This window comes from Nicotiana sylvestris, chromosome 8 (assembly GCF_000393655.2).
Source record: "Nicotiana sylvestris chromosome 8, ASM39365v2, whole genome shotgun sequence".
NCBI lineage: Eukaryota > Viridiplantae > Streptophyta > Magnoliopsida > Solanales > Solanaceae > Nicotiana > Nicotiana sylvestris.
In genome coordinates this window covers 134795493-134816659 of record NC_091064.1, presented here as the reverse complement: position 1 = coordinate 134816659, position 21167 = coordinate 134795493, and positions in this window count along the sequence as shown.

Here is a 21167-nt window from a genome sequence, read left to right as displayed (position 1 = left end):
CTTTAGGAATTGGATATTTTGAAGAGTCGCCACCTAATGATTTAAAGCACATTAGGACACCTATAGAGTTCATTTACAACTATAACCAGAGATTGGGTAAGGGCTAGAATTATCCTAAGGGGAAGGTGTTAGGCACCCTTCAGGATCCACTAATGTGGTTCCCGGCCAGATAATTTTTTTGAATTTGTACAATTAGCAAGTAAACAAGTAAGGCTCAAGCAAGAGGGGATTTAAATTAAACACACAAATGTTTGAAACAATTATTGAAAGGCAAGATTTGAAAGAGTTATAGACTAAACATGCTTGTAAAAAATAAAAGGGGGTCTTAGGCCTGTTTATAATATGGATTACCTCAATGCAATACCCGGTATGACACTCCCCAAAAGAGGGGATATGCATGGTATTAGCGCACCAGTCATCATATCCATATCTATCCTTCCTACCCTGTTAAGGTATTAAAACGCGGATTGGTCTCGACCTCTATTGCATGCTATTACCCATCCCATTCTTATTAGTCTCGGAGTAATTTAGGACTACTATTCCTATCAGGGGAGGATTTTAGGCTGACTCTTAGGTAAAAAGGCAAAATGGCTAGGCGATATACAAAAGATACGTAAGACTGCATTTAGAGGGAAACATGTAAGCAGTTATAAGGCTCATGTATACCTCCGCAAACAAAGCACATAAATAGCACGAATTAAACACACTTAAGGTATGAGTTTTAAAAAATCCTAAAGCAGAGTTTGAGTCAGAACCAGATTCCTTATATAACTTAGAAATGAAGTCCGAATTAGGCTTGCCTACTGGTTGTAGCAGTTGGTAATTAACAAAGGCAATTCAAGTTTTATTTAAGTAGTTACCTAAGGCTAGCCTAGGCGTAACAGCGAAGTCCTATGAGCATAATATCTATATTGACGCAGTAAAGCAGTGCTTAATTTTAAACAGGCGATTTGGATCCTATAGGCATGCTCTCTAATGATATGGCTTAACACGAAAAGAGTATGTTATTTAATCTGATTCAGGCAGGCATGAGTCAAACTGATTTTAACTAAACTAGTTTTAGACCTTATAGGCATGATATCTAAGGGAAACGATTCTGGATACATACTGTAATGAAAATTGAACTTCAATTGGTTTTAACCCTATAGACATGATATCCAGTTACAAAGCTGATTTTTTAAACCTATAGGCATGATATCTAATTACAAAGCTGATTTTTAAACCTATAGGCATGATATCTAATTATAGCCATTTAGATCCTATAGGCATAGTATCTAAGTGTGGAAGTAAAACATGCAGAATTTATTTTAACCAGAGCAGGCCCTATAGGCATGATATCTACCCAATTTACCCCATATGCAACTACCCACTCTTTTAACTAATCAACCCATAACTATTTACAAATTATTACAACCCAAATGATTGAATTACAAAAGAAGTGCATAAATGAGAAATTACAACCAAAGGAAGCCTGATCTTGACTTCCTCTCTGAGTTATGTAATGAACCACTGCAATGCCACAATTTCAAAGCCTTTCTCACACCTGGGTGTTTCAAAGGTCCCTAAGGATCTCAAGGGATCTCGGGCAGTGCTTACACCCAGGTTTGCATAGCCAGACTGAGATGAGTGCAGTGTGGAAGGACCAGCCCTCATGTGTCCATGTTTAGAGGGAGCTCAAGTATCCCAAGGCAAGGCTCGCAAAAGAGAGGCAGAACCTAGGTTTTAGGAATATAGTGGAAGTGCAAAACATAGTTGAAAAAGAGTTTCTTTAAAACTAGACAGGCAAGTCCATTTTAAAGTAATTAGTAGCAGAAGTGTTTGAAATCAGTTGGGGTAATGAACAAAACTCAAACACACAGAATCAGTAGTCACACAAAGGAGGCAAGGGGTTTTGGGGATACATTGTATGTAAGCACATGACCCCAGCAGGGGCCTGGTCTGGTCATGCACTGCAATAGTTGATGCTGGTATAGCCACAAACCAACCAAAGGAAAACAAATACTTAGAGGGGATATGGGGGTTTGGGATTCATAAGGTAGCAAGTATACAACGAGTGACTGACAGAGTACACACATAGGGAAGTATTAGTCTACAAGGGGAAGGGAACACATTACAACATGCTAATAATATGACTTGAATGCAAAAAAAAAAACATGAGCAGAAGTAGACAAGAATAAGAAACGGAGGCAACTAGAGAAAGCATGTTGTTGTTGAGGCTTGAAAATTAACTAGGACATACCAATAGAGAAACAAAGTGTAGAAAGGAAAAGTAAGTTAGATTCCACAGTCTAGCCTTGGCTTTCAGCCGCCTAGACAAAGCAGCACAACAAGTAGTAGTAAAGAAAGAGAGAGTTTTTGAGTGTAAGTGTGTGCCCCGAACTCAAATTGTTCGTGTTTTTGAAAGAAGAGAGTGTGGGTATTTATAGTTTGAAAACAAGTGAAGAATAAGGTAATAATCAAAGTCTTAACACAAACATGGAAATAATCACAATCAGAATCAATTAACACAAGTGATTCCCTTTAATTAAGGAATCACTGCTTAACGGAAACTGGCGGGTTTAATTAAGGAAAAGAATCGGTTTGGGACAGATTGATTATTGCCATATAAGGGGGCAGTAAAAGTATGAATTAAATTAGGGATTAATTAATTTTAAACAAATGAGTAAAAAATTAGGGTTTATAAGGGAATCCTTTGCAATCAGTCATAAGATTGAGGGAGTCAGAATCAATCAAGAAAGGGTCATGATTCTGCACCTCAACACATAAATATCAAGGAATGAACAGGCGTACAGGGTCAAACATGTTGAAAAAAAGAAGCAACACAAACATACAGTAGCAATAGGGGTAAGCTAGGATTCAGTAGTAAGAAAAATATTCGAAGCACCGTAGTCAAGTAGGTCAAGTAGTCACATAGAATCAACTGTGAAGAAGAACATAGTAACAGGTAAGAGAGTCAGAAGCAAGTAAAGGTGTCACAGTAACAAGTGAGGCAAACCTTTTAAGAAATTAGGGCTTCAACAGTAGCCGGGTTTAAGAGATGATAAGAACTCAAAATCAGATAAGTCAAACAAGGAAAAGAGAGTTGGAAACAAAGAAGTTAATCAAACAAGTACACATTTAAACAAACAGTTTCAGAACTCAGATAAGATAAAAAGGACCTAGGGTTTTCAACATGCTAAATCAAGTAGAAGGAAATCATAAACAGGTTGTTTGAACGTATTAAAACTGTAAAATAACACCAAAAATTAGAGAAGAGATCTTTAAAAGAAGTTAAGAGAAACCCTAATCGTTGAGAAATGAAGAATCATTTTGAAAGAAAATCGAAGAACCTTCAAGAAAACACTTAAGAAGTTTGTAATAAGCACGGATCTAAGATAGATCTGAAAGAAAATTAAAAGACCTTGAAGCTAGGGTTTCATAGAACCCAGAAAAGGTGAGAAAGACTTTGAAAGTTACCGATCTAACTAGAAAAAGTTAAGGATCTGCCTTGAACGGCCATGGATTGCCGGAGAAAGACCAGATATAGAGGTTGAGCAAGGATTGGACCAGGTCTCTTTGAGATCTGGCCATGAAATCACGGAAACAAACACCCAGGAGCCATAGGACCGATACACCTCTCAAATGGTCATGGGAGGTCATGGATTAGGCAGGGATTGAGGTGGATTAGGGTGGAATTAGATGGCGGTGGCAAGGGTTCATGTGAGGTTGCAGGGAGAATTGAGAGGGAAGGGATTCATAGGCGGCGGGTGGTGGGAAATGAGTTAGGGTAAGGGGTCATTTGGGGTTAAAAATGGAAAGGGGGAAGGGTGGCTGTTGATCTGAATGATCAACGGTCCAGATTTAAAAGGGTAGGTGGGGAATCCGGATTGGGTTGGTTTAATTAGGTTCGGGGTCGGGTTAAAATTGAATTTGGTCTGGGGAAATTGGGGACTGATTTGGGTTATAATTGAAAACAAATTTAGGAATTTAAATAGCCACTTTTCCCTTTTAAATTATAAAAAATAGTAAATAAATTTCTGAAAACAAATTGAAAGCACTAAATGATTTATAATATTGCTAATTTAAACCTAAATCAATATCCCATTTTATAAACATGAGACAAATTTAAACCTAAAAATGGCTAATATTGCAATTGTGTGCAATTAGCTTTAAAAAATACTAAATAAAACTGTAAAAATATGTAAAAATTACCTTAGCCATATTTTTGCATAAATATAAGAATCCAATAAATGAATCATCAAAAATAATAATTTTGGAAATAATTATTGAGATTTTGTGGATAAAAGAGGAAAAAATAAATCAATTTAAATATGTAAAAATAATGGCAAAATAATAAAATATTTGGACATGGTTATATATGCATATATGCTATTTTTAAGGTATTTTGCATATTGATAATATATAGGGAAATATTGGGTATCAACAGGATCATCTCACACGACCCATCCATATTGGGCATACATATCCAGCTCTACATCCTCAACACCCCATCATCTATAATGGAAACCTCTTTGGCATCACCATGCTATACCATGTCCTTACGGACAAGCAAAATGGTGTCGTCATGCTGACGAGCTCTGATTCATACAAAGATGACCGAGAAACCATACAAGCAAGAATACAACTAGGCTCTGAAACATCAAGTCTCACAAACTGATTGGCCAAGGTGTGAACATCCATGGCTAGTAGCCTCCCTATTGCCAGTAAATATGCAAAATTGCTCATACTCCCCACCTTTTTACTCAAAGCATCAGCTACCATATTGGCCTTTCTGGGATGATATAGTGTGGTCATTTTGCATATAATTTCTTCTACCTCAAGGTCTTGAACATGATCCTCAAATGCTTCTCATGATCCTCCCAACTGCGAGAATACACCAAGATGTCTCAACGAATACAATGATGAAGGAATCAATATACGGCTAGAATACACTATTCATCAGGTGCATAAATGATGATGGGGCACTGATCAGCCCAAATAACTTCACTAGAAACTCGTAGTGACCATACTGAGTCCTGAAAGCAGTCTTTAGAATATCTAAATCTGGAATCTTCAGCTGTATGATACCATCACCTCAAATCAATATTTGAAAACACCGTAGCACCCTAAAGCTAGTCAAATAAGTCATCAATGCGCGATAATGGGTGCTTGTTCTTGACTGTAATGTTGTTCAGCTGCCGATAATCAATATGCATCCTCATAGTACATCATTCTTCTTCATAACCAAAACTAGAGCACCCCAAGGAGAAACACTCGGTCGGATGAAACCCTTATCAAGCAACTCCTGAATCTGTTCCTTTAATTCCTTCAACTCTACTGGTGCCATATGGTATGGTGGAACGGAAATGGGTTGAGTGCTCGACACTAGGTCAATACCAAAATTGATATCCCTATTGGGTGGCATGCCTGGTAGATCTCTTAGAAAAGCATCTGGGAAAGTCTCTCACCACCGAAATAGACTCAAGGGTAGGAGTATCAACAGTGACATCCATCATAAAGGCTATGTATGCTTCACACCCCTTCGCAACCATTGTGCCTAAAGATAGGACACAACCCTGATCGAAATATAATTCAGTGTACCCCTCTAATCAAACTGCGACAACCTTAGCATAACCAATGCCATAGTGGAGGTGCACTGGGATGTGGTTGTGCATAATAGGCAACCTGAGACATCAGAATAGCAGGAGCACTGCTAGTTCCTGGAAGTGCTTAACGAACTGGGCTGCTCAAATAGCCTCTACCATGACGAGATGCAATTAGAGCTCGGTCAATGCTATATCCTCCAAAATCTCGAGGCCTCTTTTCCTCCATGTCCTCTCTCTTTCGGACCCGTATACCCTCCAGCCTCTGAGCAATCTCTACCACCTGCTGAAATGGAGTATCCATCTCCAGCTCCCGAGGCATACTAAACTTAAGACCATAACTGAGCCCCTCGATGAATTTGCAAGCTCTCTCTCACTGTAGAAACCAAGGTAGGTGCATATGAAGATTACTCATTGAATATAATAGCATACTCTGACACTGACATAGTCTCCTGATGCATCTGCTAAAACTTTATGTGCCATGCATCCCGAAGGGTTTGGGGAACAAACTCTCTCAAGAACATCTCTTAAATCTGAGCCCAAGTGAATAGGACTGCATCGGGTGGCCTACTCTCCCCAAAAGCCTGCCACCACCTATACATTATTCCTGATAGCTGAAATGTAGTAATAACAACTCTGCTCACCTCCATGATACCCATGGTGTAGAGAATACGGTGGATCTTCTCTAGAAAACTCTATGCATCCACGGTAGTTATGCTAATGAAAGTAGGAGGATCATACTTCGTGAACCTCTCAAGTCTCCTCTGCTCCTCCTAAAATACCTCTGGCATAATTTCAGGATAAACCGGAATAATGGGTTATGTTGGCGTAACACTTGGAACCTAATCAAGCCTAACCTCGGTAAAGTAGTGACAAGGCCAGGTCAAGACACCTACTGGGACAAGAAAAACGGAACAAAGTATAATATAATCTAACAACGGAAAAAATGAGGAAATGAATGACAACAAAATAGTACAATAATGTAGCCAAACAACGTAATTTTAGGCAATAAAGGCAACAAAAATTGAACACACAATAGGAACAATAAATTATCAAACACATGATAGGGACAATAAGTGATCAAGTACCGTAAAAATACAAGTAAAAACAATGATGAAAAGATAATGAGTTTTCCTAATCAACAAGCCATTTAACATGGAATGTACGGTAAGAATCACAACCGAGGTACCGCACCTCACAGTCTCATTTCATAAGTCACAAGTCACAATCACAATCTTCCTTATATTACCGCATGAGCCTTGCATTTATTTTAAATATGTTTCCCAAAAATAGCTACATATTGTTTAGCCCCCTTATCTCACCGTAAGGCTTTAAGTAATTCCCTTACTAGAAATATGCATATAAATCCCACCTTATTTCACCCCACGCGTATCAATCCCCACCCTTATACCGCAGTATTTGTATCAATATCACAACATAATAATCAACTCACACCACACGTGCCCATGTGCCACAACACTTGCCAAAATCAATAATTCCAATGTTACTACAACATATAGGCCATAGATCAACCACAATGTGAAGAAGAATCTCAAAAAATAACAAAAAGAATGAGAAATACCCAACGAGGAAAGATATCTTAATAATCAACAACTTCAACCTCAATGTATTAATAGCTTTCACAACTTCAACACCAATAACTCAACATGAAGGTATTGCCACGAACTGACAACTTTCAATTCAAGTGCATAACATAAACTTAACAGGGAAAGAGTTAGCATGAAATATCAACTATGTCTAAGGCATGAAAATAACTCGATAATAGAAAGAATAGCATGTAACAACAACTACAAATAAAGGAACATAAGGGGAAAACTTTGACAATGGAAAATAGCATATGAAACAACAATTTAAAATAAGGCATGTAGGAGTAAACTGGACAACGAAAGGCAGAAAAATAATTATAACTTCAATTACGGGCTTAAAAGTAATCTAAGAGTCTGTACCAGTCAAATACCTCATATAAGCTCGTGTACACATTTGTCTCCTCGTGTACACGTCTTTCACATAATTCAAATAGCTCAATCAATCCATTTCCTAAGGGGTAATTCCCTCACACAAAGTTAGGCTCAAATCTCATAAAATGACTTAATAACATCAAACCATGAAGGAGAAACCAATAACGATAGATAAAGCTATGATTTTCCCCATTTCTCCAAAAATAAATACCGGTCCTGCTCGGTAAAAACCCGAGTCAAAGGGTAGATCATGACTATCCATAACCCACGAGTCTATATATGTGTTTGGTTTTCAAATCCAAGTCCAATTTGACTCTCAAAACCTATTTTTATTTTTCAAAACTTAGACAAAAATCCCCCAAATTTTTCTTTGATTCTCATAAATTTCATGTTAATCATGAAATATATTGGAAATTGATTAAAACTACTTACCCAAGTATTATAGGTGAAAATTCCCTCTCCCAATCGCTTCCTACCAAGTCTATGGTTCTAAAATGGGAGAAATGAGATGAAATCCTGACTTTCTAACCTTTTGTTCAGTTCTAGATGTCGCAATTGCGACAACCTGTTCAATTGTTTGAGACATGATAGGGTTATTTTCGCCATGTTGAGCTATTTGCCTTAACTGCTGTCATGCTGTAAAATCACGATAGTTATATTTGCACGTTATATCTTGGTCTCTGTGCATTCTAGTGCTGTCTCACATGTTATTGGTGCCCATGTATGTGACACAAGTTAGAATTGTATTTGAGACATATTGTGTTATACTGTGTTATATAATTGGATGGTCTTTCTATAAGATACCTGCATATTAAGACTTGAGCGGATTGATGATTGAGGTAGGCCATAGAGCTGCATTTATATTGATATTTGGATCGGGTTGCACACCAAAACAATTATATTGATATTGAGGTGACGTGTATTCCACACCCCACCTTGGGATAAGCGGTACTGATTTGAGGGTACGCGTGCACCAGGCCCCACTATTGGGCTAAGTGATTATGATTAGCTCTTGGGTAGGATCCGCCCCTCCAGAGTCTGACATGCCAACACTCGGCGCAGGAACAATATTTCATATACGTGTTTTGGTGATGGGCAGTTATGTCAGGCACCTGCGTAGTGCTAAGTGTGACTATTTTATTGATCCATGGTAATGTTGTTAGGGCATTTAAGACTGGCACCTAGAGTGTGCTAAGATTGTGTGTGCTTAATGAGTTCATTGTGAAACTGAGTTCTTGACATATTTACTTGACATGTAGGTATAAAGAAGTACCTTCTTCATGCTAGACAGTGACATGACATGACATTTGACGACTTGACATGTATACCTGCCATGTAGGAATAGAGATGCAATTTCCTCATGCTAGATGGTAATGTGATATTTGTGATTTGATATGTAAGCATAGATATGTATATTCCTCATCCTAGACGGTATATGATAATTGGTGACTTGGCGTGTATATTGACATGTAGGCATAGAGATGTACTTTCCTTATGCTAACTGGTAAAATTCTTATTTGGTATTGGGAATTGAGAAAATGGTTCTTTGGATAATCTCATGATTAGTTGTTTCTCAGTGGTAAGATTTTGGAATTGACGGATGTACTTGAAAAGCATGCCTACGTTCCCGTAATTATGATCTTGTTGAGCATATATTTCCTGATTCATATACTGTATTAGCTTCACTACACAATTATTGGCTATTGATGTTGCCACTAACGTTCTTCCAAGATCGTCATTGGTTTCAACCAAAGTTTAGGTTAGTTGCTTATTGAGTATATGGAGTCTATTGTACTCATACTACATCTTTTGCACCTTGTGTACAGATTTTGGAGCTGATGTTGCTACGTATGGTGGGAGTTGGCATTGGAGATGTATCTGCATTTCGTTATAACTGCCATTTGTCCTTGGTAGCTTTAGAGTTGTAAATTTATTTATGTATATTTCGAACAGATGATGTATCTATTTCATCCTAACTTTGAAAACTCTATCTAAGAAGCTCATGATTTATACTACCTGTACTTGGGTTGTTGTATATAATTTCTATTGTTTCCTCATTCATTTCACAGTTAATCTCATTTGAATTGGATTATTATTAATTGTCTTACCTAGCTAGTTTGGTTAGGTGCCATTATGACTAGTTGAATCTTTGTCATGACAAGTTAGTAACAGAGCTCTAGGTTCATAGGTTCTATGAGTAATGAGAAAATTTCTTGTAGAGTCTTGCAGAATTGTTTGATGATGTTCATACCTATCTTTGAGAGTTTACTGGGCAATTCGGATAAACTTCCCATCTTTTTTTCCTTAGCGTACGACATTGATTCAGCTTGAAGCATATCTCTAGGAATTCCTTCCACTCACTGGTATACGTATGTGAGCACTCGGTATCAGCTATGCATCGACAAATTGTAATTCCATGGATGAGGTGCATGGTTTGTTTTGATGATGGACAAGTCTGGAGGACTTGAGGTCGGGATTTAACTGCGGTTGGGGCTTGGTGGTTTTACATGGGTGAGCATGTGCTTTTGGACATATATGTCCTGTAGTGTCCATATGAGAGGAATTTATGGCTTAGTGAGTGGTTGGGTGGCTATCTAATGAATATGAGGCGACGACAGGATGTGTTCCGATGACTTTGATATGGCGAGAAGGGTTTCTTGGGATGTAAAAAGGACTATTGGATGCTTGATTTCTGTTTTGTTATGTTGTACGCTCTCGGGTTATGATCGTGTTGAGGGATATTTTTTGTTGTCGAGTTATGAGATGAAGTGAATTCTTATGTCATGTTGACGAGTTTAGACTCAGGAGAATTAAGTGATTGCATGAAGCTGGTGACCATAGTAGGGCCTAGTCAAATCCCAGTTTGAGGCTAAGCGGGTGGGTTATCTCCCGCATAGTGGTCTACGGATATGGGATCCTAACGATGTTTGTGTGGAGAGTTTCTTTCTACTAGTGGGTTATATATCTTACGATTTGAGTTTGGGTCGATTAAGAAAGTTGACTTGACTATCACGAGGATGAATGCGAGCTTAGTATATGATTTTAGGCATTTTATCATTTGTGTTGCATGAGCTTATGAAGGATTTTGCTTAACCTCGGTGTGGGATTATGGCATTAATAAAGTATGGGTATTGTGAGTTATTGGATGTTTTGTTCTATGGCAATGAGCCAAGTGGGGGAGTCTGCTATCGATGATTTGATTGCATAGTTTTGTGTTATATTAGCTTCAGTCGTAGGCATACTTGTGGATCAGTTACGAGTTGTACATGTTGATTTTGAGGATGACATAAGCAAGGAAATTTTTGGGTGCATGATGTATTACACCTTATGGATTTATGGAAGTCTTGGAAATGATTTGAGTTGTTATTTGTGATGGATGTAGTGCGCAAGGAATAAGAATTTACATGCTTAGAGATGTGGATTATTTCTTTGAGTGTTGGCGTGCTAACAGAGTAGAGGTCGTCCGACTCGTGTGGATAACTCTTGAGAAAGTTCTAAAGATTTCAAAATTCATATGTGGCATTTGAGAACTTTCCAGATTTGTATATGTCTAAGATATGAGATTTGCATCGTGTCACGCCCCAAAGTCGAAGAGCGCAACCGACGCTCAACCGAGTAAACCCGACTAAGCAAGCTTGCTATATTTCATTCTACCGAAAGTCATCCTTGAATAAAGAGGAGTTATACTCCATTATTCAAACTCTGAAAATATTTAATTAACAACTTTCATTTTGGTTCCATTAGCAGTTTCAACCGTAATATCCAAAATATTACTAATCCATATTTTCTTTAAAAACATTTGATTTCCAAATACCAACATTTCTACTTAAATCCCCAACTTCAAACACCACCCACAATCTGTCTACGGAGCCTCTAAGTAAAACTGAAGATTAATATGAAAATATCGGCAGCAAGGCTCCGGCTATACCTCAAAATACAACGTACATGATAAACAGATGAAACAGGTGTCACACCTCCTTTTTCTTACACCTCAGAAGGGAGTATAAGAGAGTTTTTTCCAACAAAAAGTGACAATCGAAATGGGATTATTTTATTAAAACTTCAGATTCGCCACTTGGGATAATTTTATGGTGTCCCAAGTCACCGGTTTCAAATCCCGAATCGAGGAAAAGGTTGACTCTGTTTTACAGTGTGAGAACACAGAATTCCGGATAAGAAATTCTGTTAACCCAGGAGAAGGTGTTAGGCATTCCCGGATTCCGTGGTTCTAACACGGTCGCTCAACTGTTATAATTGGCCTATTATCTGATTCTAATACATGTTTTAACCCATGGTACAATTTTAACTTTATAACCGCTTTTGTTTAATTATTTTTTGGAAAGATTTAATATCATCTAAAATACGTCTTGAACCACGTCACATAAATACACCCGCGGTCCACGACACATTTTATCTAACATTGTTGAGATTTGGATTTGGGTCACATAAATGCACACCCGAGTATAGGAAGGTAATTTTTAAAATAGCGCGCCTAAAGCAACTACGCATCTTCAAGCTACCATTTGAAATAAAACGGCATAATCACATGAATAAACAATTCGCTAGCTAAACCAGTAAGGGAGCTCAACAGCTAAATGAAATAAATTGTAAAAAAAAGGTACTTCATTCACACAAATTTCATACAGACTAGAAGCATGTAGTCATAAGTATAGACACGTTTGAGAGTCTTACATATACATGTCAGAATTGAGAAAGACTCTCCTATACATGATTTCATTTTTTATAATATATATGTTTATACTACACAGTTGGATAGGTAAATGAGCAAAATGTGCTTCTTTTTATGTTTTATTATTATTTTTGCCTCATTTAACTACACCTCTAGCAGAGACAGATTTTGATGTCATTGCCAAGTTAGTAAAGAAAAGCACAGTCAGAACTACTTACTAGCAATTTGATAGAAAAATAATTTTGTCACAAATTACCACTGAGCAATGTATCTTGTGGCCAATTTTAATAATAATAAAAAATATTAAAGAAAATAAACATAAAATCTTACAATTGAATTAAGAAAAATAAGAGCTAGTTAGAGTTATAAAATCTAATACCAACTAAAGAGCTGATGACATTTTCTAAGTTAATTAAACAATATGAAAAGTAAAGATAGCTATCGACAACTTTTCAGTAAAATCACCATTGTCCTATGACTCTCTTATTCAAAAAATGCAGTGTCAGAAGCCAACACATATGGTCATAATCTCATAACAAATCAGATACGGGCATACGAACAGAAATACATATCTAGTTGTGCGAAAATTGGCTAAAAACACCAAATGAATAGACGAAAGGACCAAATGAAGCTCAACAAGACAACAACTCTGTGGCTCAAAAAAACTTTAGAAACCCAAAAAGAAAGGAAAATTTCGAAATTAGTCCCCTTCAAATCCCATTGAGAATTCCAGTTTTCTCATTTCTCTTGTTCCAACAATTTTTTGTGTGCTTCTGATTTCTCTTTTTTTTTGATCGATTTCTTTTTTTTTTTTTGATTTTTTGAGTGATATTAGAGATGGGTGTCTAAGGTTTTTTTTGGAAGGGGAGGATTTTATTCTCTTTATCTGTGATTTTTTAGAAATGAAGAAGAAGGAGAAAGAAAGGGAATGTGCGTCGTTTTTGCTTTTTTTCTTTGTCTAGAAGGGAAGGGGTCTCAAGTGTGTGGAAAAATCTGATGCCCTTAAGTCTAGGTCTTGCCTTTTATAAAAAAAAGAGTTTGGGTCAAGAGGGTATTGGATATGGTATTGGGCTTGGCTTGTGGGAATTGGGTCAATTTGAATTCTAGCCCAATTTTAGAAGAAACAAGACCAAAAATACATTCTTCCTAATTTCCTTTTCTCCCTTTTCTTTTCTCTAATTAATTAATCTATTTTTGTAGAAATTAAAATTCTTTATTTATTTTTAACATTAAAACAACTAATTAACTTAAAACTAAAGAAAAATGCTAATGTAAAAGACTAAAAGTTAAATATGTAAAAATGACAATTTTTAGGATTTTTTCTATGATTTAAAAATATTATAAATCCATGAAATGAAAATAATTAAATAAAAATTCCTAAAATCAATAAAAATTATTTTTGGTCTATTATTAGGAGTTATTTTCATGTAGGGCAAAAATCACGTGCTTACAGCTGCCCCTCTTTGCTTGGAAACCCGAAGGGTTTTCGTGCAAAGATAAAGAGAGTGGATACGAGCGATTTTTGCCCGTTTGAATACTCCGTGAGAAGCATTTTTTGAAAGATTTGACCGTACCCTACTTCCGAGGTTTCCTATATATCCTTGGCCATAAAGGAATCAGGTCAATGTAGTTCGGAAAGTTCCAATAGCTGGGAATACCATGAAGCTGTGATTTCACTATTGATGCTACTGCTACTGCTTACTGAACTCCTTATTACACCATAACAAAACAAAAGAAGCTAGACTAAACTATGATCTATGCATTAAAAAATTCCTATCTGTATCTTCAAACTTGATCTTGTGATTCCCGTTGCCTTTTGACTTGTATTCCCCGGGTGAAGTTCCCTTGTTGCCGACTTGAATTGTGATCCGAAATGCTTTCCCTTTTCTTCAGGTGGGTGACTGATTACTGAACTTGAACTGTGTTCCGGTGCTCTCCAGGCGGGCGCCTGATTGCCAAAACGTTAACTGTATTCTCGTGTTCTCCAGGTGGGCGCCTGATTTCCCAAACTTGAACTATATTCCCGTGCTCTCTAGGTGGGCGCCTGATTACCAAAACTTTAACTATATTCTCGTGCTCTCCAGGTGGGCGCCTAATTGCCAAAACTTGAACTGTATTCCCGTGCTCTCCAGGTGGGCACCTGATTGCCTAAACTTTGACTGTATTCACGTGCTCTCCAGGTGGGCGCCTGATTGCCAAAACTTGAACTGTATTCTCGTGCTCTCCAGGTGGGCGCCTGATTGCCAAAACTTGAACTGTATACCCGTGCTCTCCAGGTGGGCGCCTGATTGCCGAAACATGAACTGTATTCCCGTGCTCTACAAGTGGGCGCCTGATTGCTAACACTTGAACTGTATTCCAGTGCTCTCCAGGTGGGAGCCTAATTTCCAAAACTTGAACTGTATTCCCGTGCTCTCCAGATGGGCGCCTGATTGCCAAACTTGAACTGTATTCCCGTGCTCTCAAGGTGGCCGCCTGATTACCAAAACTTGACCTGTATTCTCGTGCTCTCTAGGTGGGCGCCTGATTGCCAAAACTTGAACTGTATTCCCGTGCTCTCCAGGTGGGCGCCTAATTGCAAAAACTTGAACTGTATTCCCGTGCTCTCCAGGTGGGCGCCTGATTGCCAAAACTTGTACTGTATTCTCGTGCTCTTCGGGTGGGCGCCTGATTACCTAAACTTGAACTGTATTCCCGTGCTCTCCAGGTGGGCACCCGATTGCCAAAACTTTAACTGTATTCCTGTGCTCTCCAGGTGGGCGCCTGATTGCCAAAACTTGTACTGTATTCTCGTGCTCTCCGGGTGGGCGCCTGATTACCTAAACTTGAACTATATTCCCGTGCTCTCCAGGTGGGCGCCTGATTGCCAAAACTTTAACTGTATTCCTGTGCTCTCCAGGTGGGAGCCTGATTACCAAAACTTGACCTGTATTCCCTTGCTCATCAGGTGGGCGCCTGATTGCCGAAACATGAGTTGTATTCCCTGAAACTACTGCCTTTGAACCTGTTTACAACAAAACGAACAAAACAAAAGAAATTTTCCTGCCACAGTTTGGTGCTGGGAACCCCCACTTAGGGAAGAAAATACCCCAAAGCCTGCTAAGGAGAAAAAAAGAAAGAAGAAATCACCGGCGGGGTACCTGAAACAAAAGAAAGCTAAAACTCAAAAGCCCGAGGCCAACTCAGTGGCCTTAACTCTAGGGGCCGCCGAAAGTCGTTGTTATGCGGGTGAAGAGAGTGATGACTGTCAGATGGTATTTAGGGGGAGAAGAAGTGATGCTGCCTCGAAACTTATTGGGTTGAAGGTTACTTAGACGGAGGTTGCAAGAACTGAGGCTGCCAAGGTGATCCCGACCCGACCTGAGGGAATTGTTCAAGGGGGCTTAGATGAAGTCCCCGGACCTACCGTCGACCAGAACACACCAGATGCCGAGGGACACCTGGTTGACAATTAAGAACAAACCAATGATGAAGCCTTTCGTACGAGGGGGGAGGGCCCCTGCTGCCCCAGGCAAAGTGATCAATGTAGATGAGCCTCTGCCGGACCCATCATTCTTTGCTGGGTAAATACAGGATGTCTAAGATATGAAAACTCTTGTTACGGGGGAATCCACTGGAGAAAATAGTACATTTGAAGAATCTTTTACAGGGGTTGAGAAAGGCCCTGATATCGATGCCTTGTTGATCTTTGAACAAGCCAAGAAGCTTCGACAACAGGTAATATTGACTTGACCGCCGTATTTTGAGTTTTGATCCTTGTTTTTCCGACTTTCTTCCTCTGTGTTTTTAGGCCCTAAAGCTTTCCAACCAAACCTTTTCCAAGTTACAAGCGGAGTTGGCTCGTTGTTAGGACGAATTTAGGAAGCTCGTTTCTAGATTGGGCGAACTTAGGGCCCTTTATGCCAAGAAGGAGGGGGAGCTAGGTGATCTTCGAGCTCATTTGGAGAGGGTATCTCGAGAGCGGGACGGTATCGATGAGCATGTATTATGACCCTCGCGGGCTTATTTTTTGTTCTTCAGTCGATTGAGTGCGTGATATCTTAACCTGAATTTGTCTGCTAAAGCAAAAATATGATTTAATGCGAGAGGAGCTTAGAGTTAGAGATACCGAAATCCTCAGGATGAAGTAGTGCATATACGAGGTGTCTTATGATAAAGAAACTCTTCGAGAGAGGCTAGACTCAGTTGAATGCCAGCTTCAAGGGGCGAGGGAAAAAAGTTGCAAGTACAAAGACTTCCATGCTGAACTAGTTGTTGAGTTATCTGCAGATAAGTTCGAATCCAATGAGCTCATGTTCGCCTATAGAAAAGATGTCGCTGCTGGAAATGCTCGAGCCAGGAAGATATCCGAAGAGGCCGAGCTTAGACTATCCTGAGCCTTGGAACTTGCCCCATTAATATCTCAGAGACAGGCTCTCGAGGACGTATATGCATGGGGCATCAATTTGGCTGCCGAGATTGAGAGGGTGAAGGCCTTGGAGGAAGGATCAGCAATTCTACTTTCTCCCGAGGATGGTTCACCTAGTGGTTCGACCAACGACTCTGAGGATGATGAATATGAAGGTGAAGTCCCCGAGAGGGAAGAGGCCATCGATGACCCGGGAGTCGAGGGCTAAGCCATTGAAAGCACAACTTCCGAGGGAGCTCCGTCTGGTCCAGTAACCCCGGCGGTAGATTAGGTTTTGATTTGTTCCCTTTAGGTAGCATATGGGTGTTGCCTCATTAAAAACCTTACCGGTAAAACCTGTTCGAGATAAAATTCGGTCTATGGGAAAAAGAGTGCAACGCATGCTTTTAACCCAAGGTCTTCGAGGTCTTTAAGCTAGAAGGTGCTTCGATTCCTCTCAATCGGACACCTGCAATAAGTTAGTACAAAACATAAAGGAAATGGGAGAAGGTTATACCTTAGCATTGATAGTGTTAGAGCTTTGATCCGTTTTTATTGCTCGCTCCGAGGACATGGCAGGGTCCTTTATTTACTCATTCGGATGGAACCGAGAACATAGGTTGTGGTTTCTACTTGTTTGCTTACTTGCCTTTTGACCTTTTCGACGTAGATGATGGTGCTGCGTCATGTACCGCAGACATTTCTCTTGATGCGTGATTTTCCCCATACACTACTTTTACTCCATCCTTGGTTGGAAACTTCATCATGTGACGAAGGGTTGAGGGTACTGCCCTCATACTATGTATCCACGGCCTTCTAAGCAAGGCGTTGGATCTCATGTCGCCCTCGATGACATGAAACTTGGTATATTGGGTTGTTCCGGCTACGTTGATTGGGAGGATGATTTCTCCTTTTGTTGTCTTGCTCGCCATGTTGAATCCATTGAGGACTCGAGAGATAGGTATGATCTGGTCGAGCAGTCTGAGCTGCTCCACCACCTTCGACCTGATTATGCTGGCCGAGCTACCTAGATCCACGAGTACACATTTAATCTAAATTTTATTCAAAAGAAAAGAAATTATTAGTGCTTCATTATGAGGCAAAGACAAGGTCTCGATGTCTTCTTCGCTGAACGTGAGAGCATCCTCTGGTATGTAACTCTGAGTTTGCCTTTCGCTGGTGATGGATATCTTTATCCTCTTGAAATGGGTTCTTGTGAGGTGCCGACCCCTCCAAAGATCATGTGGATGACGTGTTGTGGCTCTTCTGGTTCATTTTTCCTATTTTCATGTCTTTCTCGGAAATGGTTCTTTGACCGGTCAATGAGAAACTCACGAAGATGCCTTTCGTTGAATAAATGGGCTACCTCCTCCCTAAGCTGCCTACAATTTTCGGTCCTATGATTGTGAGTACCATGATACTTACATATTAAGTTGGGGTTCCTCTGTAAAGGGTCCGATAATACGAGTTTTGGCCACCTGAAATCTTTGATTTTCCCTATGGATAATACGATGCCCGAGACATCGATGTTGAAGTTATACTCAGATAGTCGGGGTGCCTCCATCGGTCCAGTGGGCCTATCGAACCCAGCTTTACCCATGAATCCCCGAGAATTTTGACCTTGATCTACCTTTCGATCGCCTCGAGACATGTTACACCTCAGTGCGTTTCTTCTATCTTCTACGCATGGGTTGTATCTTTCTTTGTTTGATCTTGGCTCCCTTTTTTTAAACCTTTTCTCCTTTGTAAGAAGCCTTCTGGGATACACTGAGCCCGAGGGGGCTCCTAGTTGGTCGTCTTCGACCCTGATCTTTGATTGGTACCTGTTGTGCATATCCGCCCAAGTCGTAGCGGGATATTCGATCAAATTTTTCTTTAAATGCCTTGAAGCTACCGAGCTTCGTTCGTTCAATCCTTGAGCGAAGGCTTGTACTGCCCAGTCATCGGAGACTAGTGGTAATTCCATTCGCTCCATCTGATCGAACCTTGAGTTATAAGTCTCTACTCTTTTATCTTTATCTTCTATCTTTTTTTCTCCTAATTCAATTCTTTTGGTGAGATCCTCGAGCATCTTCATAATAGTGGGTCCGTTGCTGACCCGTTGTTGCTCGATCTCTCTGGTACCTGCTCGACTCGAGGAGTTGTCTCCAGTTCCACTGTGCTTGGAGTTTTTTGTTGACTTTGCAGCTGAGCAATAGCCATTTGTTGTGCTTGCAACATTTCAAAAATGACTTGGAGGATGACTCCTCGTGCTTCTTGGCCTCCGGCCTAGTCTTCCCAGCGTCCATTCCTTACGGGGTCTGCGCTTGCTTCTGTGTTCAGTATGTTGTGGTATCCGTTATCATCTGGCTCTACGTTTGTACTCCCTCAGGGTTTATAGGTGGTACACCCAGCCCTATGCCGATGTTTTCTCCATGTTCTTCACTATTGTGAATAGGTGCATTTTGTGTGCTAGACATGATTAACCCTGAAATCAAAGATTTTTTGACAAGAGAAAGTGTGAAGCGTAACGTGTGTTATCAGAGAACTAACACCAAAATAATCACTATTATTTTAAACCCCACGGTGGGCGCCAAACTGTTTACCTTGAAAATGGTAACTACAATTATATTTGATTGTGTGGTTCTAAAAATATGTAATTTATCTTAACGCTAGTTTTTTAGGAATTAGATACCAAGTCTGAGTAAAGAAAATAATAAATGCAAACCAATAGGGTTATAGTGCTGGGCCTCGAGCTGGTAGGAGCAAGGCCTGGAGGTCTAGACGGGCTAATAGTGATAAGCGATTGATGGAGAATCAATGATAACGAGGGCCCTAACGATGACATTTTGCGGTTAATAATAAGCAATAAATGAAGAACAACAATGAATAATGAATGAACAATGAAAGAATAAACAATAAATGTGAAGAACAATTGTATAAGCAAATAGCAGAGAATGTTGTATTGTATTCAATATGTTGTGCAATAATCCGAATCCCTTACAAGATGACAAAGGTTTCCTTTATATACGAGGGGGAACCCCAACATATTACATGTATAATAATAAGGAAATGCTACTGGTACAGCTGTATAATGACTTAGTATGGACTTGTACTATTCTCACTGACCTGGGCAACTCTAACCACGTGTCTTTGGGAGCTTTCTCGCCTTTCCATGACGGTCATCGATTTGTGCTACTCCGAAATCGACCTCCAATGTGCTTCCTCGAGGGAAGCACCTCAGGGGCATTCTCCAAATTCTCCTTCGAGCTCCTCGATGACGGGCATGAAATGTTATGATAACCCCAAAGTTGAACTCTTCCGATTTTGGCCGTATACAGTACAACAACCATATTCTATAACGGCTCTTTGATAAAGCCAGTTAGAAAAGTTCCAGCCTCATAAGGAGTAATTATGAAACTCCCACTAGACTGTTGTAACGACCTGACCGGTCGTTTTGAGCTCCGGCGCGTTATTCAGCAGTTTGAGGCCATGAGCAGCTTCATCTCAGGTATATTGACTTGTGTGTATGGTCAAAATTAAAATTCAGGAAGTTTGGAGTCAAATCTAAATGGAAATTCTCATTTTGAAAGCTTAAAATTGAAGAAATGAACTAGGATTGGAATTTTGAGTAAACAACCTCGGAATTGGGAACGGAAGGTTCTAGCAGGTTCGTATGATGATTTCGGACTTGGGCGTATGCCCGGATCGGGTTTTGGATAACCCGAGAGCGTTTTGGCGCCTATTGTGGAAGATAGCATTTTAGAAGAAATTGCATCAGTTTGGTTTAAATAACCTAATGAAGTCATTTTGGAGCCGTTCGGCTAAAGATGGAAAATTGAAGGTTTTTGAGAAAATTTGCCCGGAAGTGGAAATTTTGATATCGGATTCAAAATGCGAATTTTATGGTTTGGATAACTTCATTAGGTTATTTGGGACTTAGGAGTGTGTCCGGAATATCTTTGTGTTGAAATATATGAATTATGGGGAAAATTTGAAAAATTTTGATATTTAATATTGTTAAAGTTGACTTTGGTCAACATTTTTTATAAACGGACCGGACACGTGATTTTTCGGTCTCAAAAGGTCCATAGAAAAATATGGGAGTTAAACGTGTTTCCGGAATCGAATTCCGAGGTCCCAGGCCCGAGAAATGAATTTTTTCGTGAAATTGTTTTCTGAAAATGTTTAAGGAAAATAAAAATGAAATTTTATCAGAAAGTAATGGTATCGGGATCGTATTTTGGTTCTGACACCCGGTACAGGTCATATATGTTGGTTAAGTATTTCCTGTAAAGTTTGGTTACAAACGGACGTTGTTTGACGGGTTTCGGCCTTAAATTGGAAAATTTGAAAGTTTATGAAATTTGAAAGAATTCTTGGATTTAAGGCTCAAATAATTGATTTTGATGTTATTTTGGCGATTTGATCGCTCGAGCAAGTTCGTGTGATGTTTTAGAGTCAGTGTTCATATTTGGTTGAGTGTTTCGGAGGTGTCTCGGAGTGATTTCGGACTTAGGAAAAATTGTAGAAAATTCTGCTATGCCCAG